This window comes from Notolepis coatsorum, assembly GCF_963971535.1.
Source record: "Notolepis coatsorum genome assembly, chromosome: 8".
Lineage (NCBI taxonomy): Eukaryota > Metazoa > Chordata > Actinopteri > Aulopiformes > Paralepididae > Notolepis > Notolepis coatsorum.
The window spans coordinates 90,169,877-90,183,671 of NC_140172.1; positions in this window are offsets into that span (position 1 = coordinate 90,169,877).

Below are 13,795 nucleotides of genomic sequence, written 5' to 3' on the forward strand. Positions count from 1 at the left end.
TCCCCCGCTGTTGCAGACAGGAGTGTGTGTGTGTGTGTGTGTGTGTGTGCGTGTGTGTGTGTGTGTGTGTGTCACAGTGTGTGTGTGTGTGCGTGCGTGTGTGTGTGTATGTGTGTGTGTGTGTGTGTGTGTGTGTGTGTGTGTATGTGTGTGTGTGTGTGTGTGTGTGTGTGTGTGTGTTTGTGGGTACGCCAGCGTCGGACAGTGTGAGAGAGAACGCTGCAGTCAGTAGAAAGTAGGAAGGAAGAAATTTAAATCAATCAATTAATCTATCAATCAAACCGCGATTTTTCTTTTGTTCTAGATTGAGTCAAGACCCATCAATTACATCATCCAACATTGTTTAAAGGACTAACACATTCCCCTTGACAGAATCGCTTCATATTTAGTCGTTATGGTGCTTTCAACATAACCATTTGTTGTCCGCGATCTTGTTTTCTCCCGGAGTGAGCCGGGGAGGGTTATGTGATTCGGTTGTGGGCGGGTCCTGAGCCCAGGACCGTGGATTGTTGCCAATAAAGACGTGTGAATGGCCAATCAGAATCGAGAAATTTGCATGCCGTTGTATAATATATATTAAATTATATTTTTTAAACATCCCCAACGCTGCAACACCCCCATTTCTCCCAGGTGTCAGGCTCCTCATTCGCTTCCATTCATTTTGGGGACCATGTTTAAATATCATCCTTCTGAAGTATAAACAAACTATACTGCTGTGACGATTTCAATAAAACAGACCTTTCTGAGTCAATGGTACGCAGTGGTGTTGCACAATATGTCGGGGGCCCCCCCGCAGGGCAGACCACTCCCCTAAATCAAACCAAGCAGACCATGGCTCGGCGGCCCGATCAAACCAAGCAGACCATAGCTCGGCGGCCCGATTAAACCAAGCAGACCATGGCTCGGTGGCCCGATCAAACCAAGCAGACCATGTACAGTATACAGTGGCTAATATAATATCAATACTACTATTGAATATACATACACTATTCATTTCATTTACACTATACATTTCATCAAACCAGCATGTCATGTCTCCTTTAACACTTTCAGTGCCACTCAAGAGTTTTCTCGGATTTATTAATATCTCATTGAAAGCCACTCACGAGATTTCTCGGAATATAATATTTTTTTTTAGCGATCTGAAATCATATTGCATCACGCGAGGCTACCCTACCCTAGTCTGATCGCCGCCGGCGATCAGATGTAGAAAAAAGCGCCCCCTATCGTCTCCCAGATGACATAAGGGATTTTGGAATGGACTCAATGAAAATGGATGGGGGAAAAAATCCTGTACTCCACATTTTCCAGTCCACTGATGCAGCCGGGGTTATCAGAGTTCATTCTGGAGCCTCTGAGCCCCGCGGAATCATGTGTTCTACTGTATCACGTTGGATCTATACACTTATCGATTTTTTCGAATGGTGATCAGGAATTGGAATATACCAGTTGGATACCATCTGATGTCAGGTAAGGAATCTATGTTATCAGTGTTAGGATAATCAGACTCATTTTGATGAAGATATAAGCTGTTTTGTGAAATGTCCTCTATTGGTTTCACTGTAAAAATCCAAGAGGAAATGAACGCGGCGATTATCCGTGCGCGGCTCGAATGGGCGTGCGTGTACGTATAATATTGATCATCTAGCGTTTATTTGAAAACGATTAATAAATAGGCCGACAAATATCAACGTTCTGGAATATTCCAGTAAAAGACGATTATCATAGAATGGCCCAGAATGGACTGTTTTTTACCTCAAAACGGGTGCTTTTCAAAATGCTCTCAAACGGAAATGAAGCGATAAAAAAACAATCTGCCTTGACAGCACTGACTGGAAAAGGATTCTTTGATAAGCGACGGGCAGATTAGACACATAGCCATAATTTAAAACATAGATTAGGCGATATTAACGATAACATTGGCGCTGATGGTGGCATTCAAGCGCTAACTCTGGCGCCACCTCGTGGCACTGAAAGTGTTAACTGTGGGTGAAAAGAGGGAGAACTACAATGACTACATTAACGATAGGTTATGTAGATAACCTAGTTATATTAGTATTGGCTGAGCGTCCCGCTCTGAGCCTTACGAGATACTTCTATCTCCTGTGATACTTAATGTATCTCCCACGAATAAAAAACACATGCACCCCACCTGTATGGGGCCCCGCCCCTTACGGTGGCACCACCCATATAACCATGACTCTGGTCATGAAACACCCTTCCTCGCCAAAACCCGTCCCAGGAAAAGATCCCTCAAGAGGGAACTCAGGGCCGCGCAGAGCGGGATGCTCAGCCAATACTAATATAACTAGGTTATCTACATAACCTATCGTTATATATCGTATTTGCATCGCGTCCCGCTCTGAGCCTTACGAGATAATGGGGAAGAGCGGGCGCGAGACCCGACAGATGTACCCCCTGAGGACCCGTAAGCCCACATCAAGGGGTGCGGGGAGCCCTGTCACCCCATCCTCCCTAATGAAGGGGGGGCGCAGTCAACTCCACCTGAATGCGAACAAGAGGGAAACTAGAACCCCTTGAACACACCGTACAGGCGGAACCACGTGTGACTCAACACACTGTGGCCCATACCCATACACTCCTGCTACCCGACCAAAGGACGGGAAGCAGGAAAGGCCACAGACCCCAGAACCGCCTGGGAGACAGAACCCCCGGTCATGTCCATGAGGAAAAACCTTACAAAGGAGCCCGGGGAGGACCATGAAGCTGCAGCATAGATGGCCTCCACCGAGGCCCCACCCAGGAGAGCGGCAGAGGCAGCCACCCCACGAGTGGAGTGCGCCCTGACGCCCCCAGGGGGATCCTGCCCAGCCAACGTGTAGCAGCGGGTAACACCCTCGCACAACCAATGGGACAGGCGCTGCTCCGACAGTGCCTTACCAGCACGAGCCCCACCGTAACAGACAAAAAGCTGGACGGTAACCCTGAAATCCTGAGTACGGCTGAGGTAAATCCCCAAGCACGGACTGGACATGACAAGTGAAGGCCCGCATCTAACTCACTAGTGTGAGGAGGAGGACGAAACGCCTGAACCACAATATCCCGGGAGCGGAAGGAACTCCGGATATTCTTAGGCACGAAAGCAAGATCAGGTCGCAGAGTGACACCGCAATCGGTCCGAAAAGACAGGCACTCTGGACGTACCGAGAGAGCACAGAGCTCACCTACGCGTTTAGCGGAAGTGACAGCCAGAAGGAACGCGGTCCTGAAGGACAGCTGTCCCCACGGCGCCTGCTCGAGCGGCTCAAACGGGGCCAAGGACAACCGACCGAGGACCAATTGAAGATCCCAAGTCGGAGCCAAGGAGCGTTGCACCGGCTCAACGCGTCGAGCGCCAAGCAGGAAACACTTCACAAGAGGGTGGCTGAACAAGACATCCCCTCAAACCCCTCATGATAGGAGGATATAGCTGCTGCATATACCCTCACGGTCGAAGCCGACAGTCTATCAAGGAGAGACTGGAGGTAACCAAGGACAGCATCCAGGGGGCAGGAGACTGAGTCCCGGCCCCCCGCCTTACACCACACTTGGAACATACGTCATCTGCCCGCGTAAGCGCGACAGTGGAGGGAGCATGCGCATTCCAGATGGTAACACCATCAGGATCAAGAACCTGCGCCCCTCAACGTACCCGTCCCAACAACTGACCTAACAGATGGGATCCTAAGGGATGTGGGGAGCCCTCAGGCCGCGCAGATGGAGGACGCCCATAGCCAGCCGCCCGCCGCCTGGTGCAGACAGGGGGAGCGTACTCCTCCCTGTCTGTCGATACACGACACTGACGTCGTATCGTCCGTCCTGATCAACACCATTTGTGGACCAGAAGGACCGCTTTCAACACCAACACATTGAACGTAGCGCAGACCGGGCAGCATGGTTTGCCAGCTGCCCCCTACTGCGTTGGCCCGACGCATCACCAGCGAGGGAGGCGTCGGTGAAAACGCGACGTGAGACAGCGCCGTAACCGTCCTAGGACGGAACCTCCCGAGCGTGTTGACAACACGCTCTGAGATGGATGCCCATAGCCCTCCAACCGTTGACTGGGAAGAGGAATACTCTACATCCAGTCTACAGCAACCCCAGGCTGGTAGAGACCTGCCTGGTATGAGACCTGACGATCCACCTTGACCGCGAAGGACCAGAACGTCATCAGGGCAGAACACTCCGTAACCCCGGACGACGCAGAGGCCCCAGTGCGGCCTCCACACACTTGGTGAAGATGCGGGGAGCCAGAGAAAACCGAACGGCAGCCTCTGGTACTCATACGCTAACCCTACAAAGGAAGCGTAGGTAAGCCCTAGGATGGAAGATCGGGGATGCGCATACGCATCCTACAGGTCTATGGAGGAGAACCAGACCCCCACCTGACAGTGTTCAACAGGTAGGAGACGATCCAAAAAATGCTGAACCTTCCCATGGGACAGGTCCAGCCTGGGTCTTACACCCCTCCCTCCCGACTTCTCGGGCTGAGAACACCGGGAGGAGAACGCCACGACGATGGCTTGCTTCGTCCACAGAGATTGGATCTCGTTGACCAGAGCTGTCCCTGCTGGAGACCCCGACAACAGGGTCTGTACCAAACCTGAAAACGGGTGGGGTTGTGTAAACACAAGTCCCCGCCTCACTGTTCTCTCCATCTACCTCGACATATGGTACTGCCGTAGTCATATGTGACGACACTCCCAACGCACCCGCCGTCACGTGGCGCAGGTCCGCCAGGAACTGTAGATAGTTGGCCCGGTCCCCCCTCTGTGCGTAGACAACCCCGGAACCGTGCGAGGAGCGCGTTCCGTGTCGGAACACCTGACCCTGACACACCCACGAGGCAATCGCACCCAAGGGGGAACCCCGACAGAAAGGGCCGATCTGATACGGGGGGCTTCCGATGAAAAAAAGCCCCCCCACTGAACACCCCTCCAGAACATGCTGAAGGAGTTGTTCTGCAGCCGGACATGCAAGGTGTAAGGCCCCCATGGGTTCCTACACACCGTAGCCCTGCAGTGATATTACTACCACCCCAAACCATGTGAGCTGCGACCACTTGCCAATATTTCAGGAGTGGGAGGCACCAACATGATACCTGGCCTGGCGAAGGCGAGGCCGGGGAAGCCCGCACTGTGTGCCTCAAAAGGTTTCGAGCCCCCCTGCTGACAACACTTAAGTTGACAGACGTAACACCAGGCTCAACCAACACAGTTCAAGGTGTGGGAGCCGCTTGACAGCACAACATTCTCACGGACAGACCCAGGCTCAGCCATCAACTGGGTGTCAGCCCCTGTCCCCATGAGAAGCGAAAAAAAGGGGGGCCGCCCGCGCATCAACGAAGGCACGCGGCCCGCAGCCAAAGGAAACAATCAGAGCCCACTTCTTCCGCTGGTGTTGGGGAAGGGAGTGATCGGAGAGCGGGCTGCTCGCGGCAGGACGGTGACGGCTTGTTTGTTCAAGCCGAACCCATCCTACATGGCCGATCCCTCGGCCGCCAAGGCTGTCGGCTTTGTGGACACCTGTCGAATCAACGCCCAGGATACCTCTGGCGGGGGAAAAACATGGCCGCCTGTCGAGGACCCCGTCATCGCCGCTGACGAGGCCGTGCTCTCTCTTCTTCTGGCTGCGCGGTGTGAGGCGGTGTAGGGCCTAGGACAATACCGCCCGCGCTCCAGCAGAAGACCAAAATCCCCTGCGGAGAGGGGAACCCTGAGCGGTTATAGCTTGCGGCTGGGTCAAAGCTAATAACGTCAACAACCTCGCGCGATGTGTCGACGTCGGCTGGCCCTCAAGGCCCCTCCACCAGACACCATTTTTTTAATAGAAAAAACCAGCAATTCGAACACAGTTCCAATCGTTGCCAATTCCATACCGTGGCGGTACAAGCCTTAACAGCCCACCAGCCACTCGCCAGGCCGACCCACCCATGGTGTCGGCCGGGCGGGGCATTGTTTCAATATATCAAAAACAAAGGACTGACGTTAACATGGAGCACCAGTGGTGATTGCAAACAGCACCCTCCACTGTGGTGTGCACCATGAAAGGGTTAAATGAATAAAAGAGCTAAACCACAAAAAACTGTAGAATGAGCAAACCCATACACACAAAGTTTAAGGGGAGACGGACCAGACCCGTCTTCATTCAAAATATTCACAACAGAACACCAGCCCTAGTTTAGCCCATTTACCAAAAAAGGTAAACAAAGCCCCCCCCCCCGCACTACTCCCCCAGTATACCGATTGACCGTCAGTATGAATGGTTTGAGAGGAGAGAAAGCTGTAGCAAGACAGACCTTCTCATAGCAGAGTGACAAAACGAAACAATAGCCCCCTACACAGGGCCGCCCCAGGAGGTGGGGGGCCTCGCGTCTAAAAACGCACAGGGCCTCACATTTCTCCCAGGCGGCCCTGCCCTTATACTACTGCAGCCTAACGCCAGGCAATGTGGGACCCAAGACAACAATTGCCTGTGCACAGACACGCAACATGTTTATCATGTCGGCTGGACCCATAGCCCCACTACCCGACGCCAACCCAGATGGGAACACCGTTCAACAAACCCCGCCGGAACACAAGGTAAAATACCTGGCTAGGAACCTAGCCACGACCTACCCCGTTGTCAACCCATTTACCCGAAAAGGTAAATAGAACTCAAAAAGCCCCACAACAGCTACCGACTGACCTTCATTGATGAACCGGGCAAGAGGCGGGAGAGTGACAACATCTCACGGCGGAGACATTAAAACAGCATAGCAATTAGCAGTAGTAATAGCATGCGGCAGTAGCGATAGCATGTAGCATAGCTTCAGATGTTTTAGCAGCACGCCCAAGACAGCTTGGAAACCGTTCCCTGCAGAGAACGTTCACCAAACCATCCTGCCCCCGGCGCCAACACACAACATGGTTGTGTTAACAAAACAAACCAGCATTACTAACACTAATACCCATGCCTGAAGACACAGGGCCTACCTGAGTACAAGCTGGCCCAACAGCCAGCCTTGTACAGCTGAACCTCGATGTGCAGTCATCAAACGAGGAACATCAACACAGGCCCGTCGTGTCGCCGAAAACATGCGTCGAAGATGCCAGGGGCCAGCAACCTCCGGTAAGCTTCCAACATTATTAATCTTCCTTAATCTTTTCATTCTGCTAGTCTCGTATGGTGCACGCATCCAATACGCTGGGACGAAAACAGAGGAAGGGTGTTTCATGACCAGAGTCATGGTTATATGGGTGGTGCCACCGTAAGGGGCGGGGCCCCATACAGGTGGGGTGCATGTGTTTTTTATTCGTGGGAGATACATTAAGTATCACAGGAGATAGAAGTATCTCGTAAGGCTCAGAGCGGGACGCGATGCAAATACGATATATAACCAGAATGCCTGGCAATGTTTACTTCTTCCTCCACAGAGGCACTAGATCAGCCGTGTATCGGCAACGTACGCTAGCCTAGCCACAAGCTAGCGGCAAACATTCATTAATTTAGGCAGCACAACTAACACAGTGCACATGCAAATATTATCTGCAGGCTGCATTAGCAGCCAGCAGCCAACGTGATACATTACATTGTGTTTATATGTGACATAGACAAGTTAACAACGTTTCAATCCCTTAATCAAGTCTCGAAACAATTCGGCTAGCTAACGTTAGCCATTAGCAAAGAACGCTAGCCTAGCCACAAGCTAGCGGCAACATTAATTAATTTACACTAACACAGTGCACATGCAAATATTATCTGCAGGCTGCATTAGCAGCCAGCAGCCAACGTGATACATTACATTGTGTTTATATGTGACATAGCCAAGTTAACAATGTTTCAATCCCTTAATCAAGTCTCGAAACAATTCGGCTAGCTAACGTTAGCCATTAGCAAAGAACGCTAGCCTAGCCACAAGCTAGCGGCAACATTAATTAATTTACACTAACACAGTGCACATGCAAATATTATCTGCAGGCTGCATTAGCAGCCAGCAGCCAACGTGATACATTACATTGTGTTTATATGTGACATAGCCAAGTTAACAATGTTTCAATCCCTTAATCAAGTCTCTAAACTATTCGGCTAGCTAACGTTAGCCATTAGCAAAGAACGCTAGCCTAGCCACAAGCTAGCGGCAACATTCATTCATTTACACTAACACAGTGCACATGCAAATATTATCTGCAGGCTGCATTAGCAGCCAGCAGCCAACGTGATACATTACATTGTGTTTATGTGTGACATAGCCAAGTTAACAACGTTTCAATCCCTTAATCAAGTCTACTACAAGTATTGTTCTCTAAACAGTTAGCTAACGTTAGCATCCAGGCTAATCAGGCTTTCGTTTTACAAACACTACAACTTACTTTTTTCTGATCCAGGTGCATAAGTCCACTTCTTCATGTTGCTCAGTTGCTGGTTTATACTTCGGTCCTAATGTTGGCGCAAAGTTTAATTTAGCCTACTGTGTGTTGTTACAGCTGTACTGTAAACTACTAGCTACAAGTTAGCTTGCCTTCACAGTCCAAGATGGCACGTTCACGTCAACTACACTATAGTCTTCAACTGAGATAAAAAAAAATATATATATATCATCCAGTGCACAACAATAAGTGAACAAGTGAATAAAGATCTTAAAATATGAATGATTATATTAGGCAAATTAATGTTCTTCTTCAGGCAAAATGCACACATGAGATGATGGAACACAACTTTGACTAGAACACTGACGCCAGTCCAGCTGCAGTTCTGCATGTATTTTACCAGGCAGACTCTGATTGGATTTCAAAGGCTGCCAATCAGGCTCAGCCATCAACTGGGTGTCAGCCCCTGTCCCCATGAGAAGCGAAAAAAAGGGGGGCCGCCCGCGCATCAACGAAGGCACGCGGCCCGCAGCCAAAGGAAACAATCAGAGCCCACTTCTTCCGCTGGTGTTGGGGAAGGGAGTGATCGGAGAGCGGGCTGCTCGCGGCAGGACGGTGACGGCTTGTTTGTTCAAGCCGAACCCATCCTACATGGCCGATCCCTCGGCCGCCAAGGCTGTCGGCTTTGTGGACACCTGTCGAATCAACGCCCAGGATACCTCTGGCGGGGGAAAAACATGGCCGCCTGTCGAGGACCCCGTCATCGCCGCTGACGAGGCCGTGCTCTCTCTTCTTCTGGCTGCGCGGTGTGAGGCGGTGTAGGGCCTAGGACAATACCGCCCGCGCTCCAGCAGAAGACCAAAATCCCCTGCGGAGAGGGGAACCCTGAGCGGTTATAGCTTGCGGCTGGGTCAAAGCTAATAACGTCAACAACCTCGCGCGATGTGTCGACGTCGGCTGGCCCTCAAGGCCCCTCCACCAGACACCATTTTTTTAATAGAAAAAACCAGCAATTCGAACACAGTTCCAATCGTTGCCAATTCCATACCGTGGCGGTACAAGCCTTAACAGCCCACCAGCCACTCGCCAGGCCGACCCACCCATGGTGTCGGCCGGGCGGGGCATTGTTTCAATATATCAAAAACAAAGGACTGACGTTAACATGGAGCACCAGTGGTGATTGCAAACAGCACCCTCCACTGTGGTGTGCACCATGAAAGGGTTAAATGAATAAAAGAGCTAAACCACAAAAAACTGTAGAATGAGCAAACCCATACACACAAAGTTTAAGGGGAGACGGACCAGACCCGTCTTCATTCAAAATATTCACAACAGAACACCAGCCCTAGTTTAGCCCATTTACCAAAAAAGGTAAACAAAGCCCCCCCCCCGCACTACTCCCCCAGTATACCGATTGACCGTCAGTATGAATGGTTTGAGAGGAGAGAAAGCTGTAGCAAGACAGACCTTCTCATAGCAGAGTGACAAAACGAAACAATAGCCCCCTACACAGGGCCGCCCCAGGAGGTGGGGGGCCTCGCGTCTAAAAACGCACAGGGCCTCACATTTCTCCCAGGCGGCCCTGCCCTTATACTACTGCAGCCTAACGCCAGGCAATGTGGGACCCAAGACAACAATTGCCTGTGCACAGACACGCAACATGTTTATCATGTCGGCTGGACCCATAGCCCCACTACCCGACGCCAACCCAGATGGGAACACCGTTCAACAAACCCCGCCGGAACACAAGGTAAAATACCTGGCTAGGAACCTAGCCACGACCTACCCCGTTGTCAACCCATTTACCCGAAAAGGTAAATAGAACTCAAAAAGCCCCACAACAGCTACCGACTGACCTTCATTGATGAACCGGGCAAGAGGCGGGAGAGTGACAACATCTCACGGCGGAGACATTAAAACAGCATAGCAATTAGCAGTAGTAATAGCATGCGGCAGTAGCGATAGCATGTAGCATAGCTTCAGATGTTTTAGCAGCACGCCCAAGACAGCTTGGAAACCGTTCCCTGCAGAGAACGTTCACCAAACCATCCTGCCCCCGGCGCCAACACACAACATGGTTGTGTTAACAAAACAAACCAGCATTACTAACACTAATACCCATGCCTGAAGACACAGGGCCTACCTGAGTACAAGCTGGCCCAACAGCCAGCCTTGTACAGCTGAACCTCGATGTGCAGTCATCAAACGAGGAACATCAACACAGGCCCGTCGTGTCGCCGAAAACATGCGTCGAAGATGCCAGGGGCCAGCAACCTCCGGTAAGCTTCCAACATTATTAATCTTCCTTAATCTTTTCATTCTGCTAGTCTCGTATGGTGCACGCATCCAATACGCTGGGACGAAAACAGAGGAAGGGTGTTTCATGACCAGAGTCATGGTTATATGGGTGGTGCCACCGTAAGGGGCGGGGCCCCATACAGGTGGGGTGCATGTGTTTTTTATTCGTGGGAGATACATTAAGTATCACAGGAGATAGAAGTATCTCGTAAGGCTCAGAGCGGGACGCGATGCAAATACGATATATAACCAGAATGCCTGGCAATGTTTACTTCTTCCTCCACAGAGGCACTAGATCAGCCGTGTATCGGCAACGTACGCTAGCCTAGCCACAAGCTAGCGGCAAACATTCATTAATTTAGGCAGCACAACTAACACAGTGCACATGCAAATATTATCTGCAGGCTGCATTAGCAGCCAGCAGCCAACGTGATACATTACATTGTGTTTATATGTGACATAGACAAGTTAACAACGTTTCAATCCCTTAATCAAGTCTCGAAACAATTCGGCTAGCTAACGTTAGCCATTAGCAAAGAACGCTAGCCTAGCCACAAGCTAGCGGCAACATTAATTAATTTACACTAACACAGTGCACATGCAAATATTATCTGCAGGCTGCATTAGCAGCCAGCAGCCAACGTGATACATTACATTGTGTTTATATGTGACATAGCCAAGTTAACAATGTTTCAATCCCTTAATCAAGTCTCGAAACAATTCGGCTAGCTAACGTTAGCCATTAGCAAAGAACGCTAGCCTAGCCACAAGCTAGCGGCAACATTAATTAATTTACACTAACACAGTGCACATGCAAATATTATCTGCAGGCTGCATTAGCAGCCAGCAGCCAACGTGATACATTACATTGTGTTTATATGTGACATAGCCAAGTTAACAATGTTTCAATCCCTTAATCAAGTCTCTAAACTATTCGGCTAGCTAACGTTAGCCATTAGCAAAGAACGCTAGCCTAGCCACAAGCTAGCGGCAACATTCATTCATTTACACTAACACAGTGCACATGCAAATATTATCTGCAGGCTGCATTAGCAGCCAGCAGCCAACGTGATACATTACATTGTGTTTATGTGTGACATAGCCAAGTTAACAACGTTTCAATCCCTTAATCAAGTCTACTACAAGTATTGTTCTCTAAACAGTTAGCTAACGTTAGCATCCAGGCTAATCAGGCTTTCGTTTTACAAACACTACAACTTACTTTTTTCTGATCCAGGTGCATAAGTCCACTTCTTCATGTTGCTCAGTTGCTGGTTTATACTTCGGTCCTAATGTTGGCGCAAAGTTTAATTTAGCCTACTGTGTGTTGTTACAGCTGTACTGTAAACTACTAGCTACAAGTTAGCTTGCCTTCACAGTCCAAGATGGCACGTTCACGTCAACTACACTATAGTCTTCAACTGAGATAAAAAAAAATATATATATATCATCCAGTGCACAACAATAAGTGAACAAGTGAATAAAGATCTTAAAATATGAATGATTATATTAGGCAAATTAATGTTCTTCTTCAGGCAAAATGCACACATGAGATGATGGAACACAACTTTGACTAGAACACTGACGCCAGTCCAGCTGCAGTTCTGCATGTATTTTACCAGGCAGACTCTGATTGGATTTCAAAGGCTGCCAATCATTCATCCTCCGTGTATTATTGGATTGTCAAGGCTGTCAATCATTCAATCCTCCATTCAATGGCAAGAGTTTAACTGCACAGTCCGTGCTTAGATGAAGTTAATAGCCTATTTTGATTGGCTATTATTTATTATTTATTTAAAATGGGTCAACCTGTGCAGATATTCTGCACGAATATTACTGCAGTCATTACTGCAGTGCAGGCCTGCTCAGAGCTGTCAATTTTGGCCATTTTTGAAGAAAAAAAATGCACTGGCATAGGAAAACGTTTCTAATAAAAAAAAATAATAATAATAATAAAAAAAAAATATATATATATGTAAATTAATAATTATTATGAATTATGAGTGAATTTGTGTTTCACGTGTTGTCATAGAGAAACCTCCACTAACAGTGTGTGATGATGGCAGTAGGTTTACCACAGTATTATGAGGGCAACGAGAGTATACTGAGAACAGTGTGTGATGAAGACAGTAGGTTTACCACAGTATGATGAGGGAAACGAGAGTATACTGAGAACAGTGTGTGATGCAGGGGCGGAGCTAGGGGGTGGCTACCTGGGCTCAAGCCCCGGATGTATTCTGAAAAGCCCTGAATCTATTTAAAAAGATTTTTTTTTTTTTTTACAATTCATCATTGTTACATGAAAATATGTTTGCACCAGATTTAGCAGAAGCTAATTTCCATCTGTGGTCTATCCAGCTGCTAACTGTATTTGAGTGAGTTAAGTCTTGGTGTCATGGTAGACTCAGACCCAAGCTTTAAATCACAATCAAAAAGTTGACAAAAACTTAATTCTTCCACCTTAGAAACATAGCTAAAGTACGGCCATTTATAAATCAAAAGGACGCTGAAAACCAGATCCATGCCTTTATCTCAAGCCAACTCGACTACTGTAATGCACTCCTTACCGGCCTCCCGAAAAAATACGATGATAACTATTTTATTGCAATGCACTATTGCATTATTTTATTCTATTTTACTAACTATTTTATTGCACTGCACTATTTTACTTTGTATCAGTGAATCATAGACGCCTGGCCATAAGAGCATTCGGAGCATCTCTGCTCTCCCACTATTGAACTTGGGGGAGCAAAGGTATGATCTTGCTCCACCACTTTTTGATTATATGAAAAATATGATATATCCCCCCCCAATATATAAATCTAACCATAACTACGTTATGGTTAACTGAGTTTTATAGTGAAAAGAGCAGCTTTATTGGTCAAGATTGAAGGCTCTATATTGCAGGAAATTGCACGTACAGGTTCATTAAATTAAAAAAAGAAATGTCGTGGAGGGGGTTGTGCATGACCCCCTCCAAACCACCCCTTGCCTGACGTGAGGCTAAGCCCCAGATCTCCTACAATCCTAAATCCGCCCCTGGTGTGATGAAGGCAGTATAGGTTTACCACAGTATGATGAGGGCAACGAGAGTATACTGAGAACAATGTGTGATGAAGGCAGTAGGTTTACCACGATAAGGGCAACGA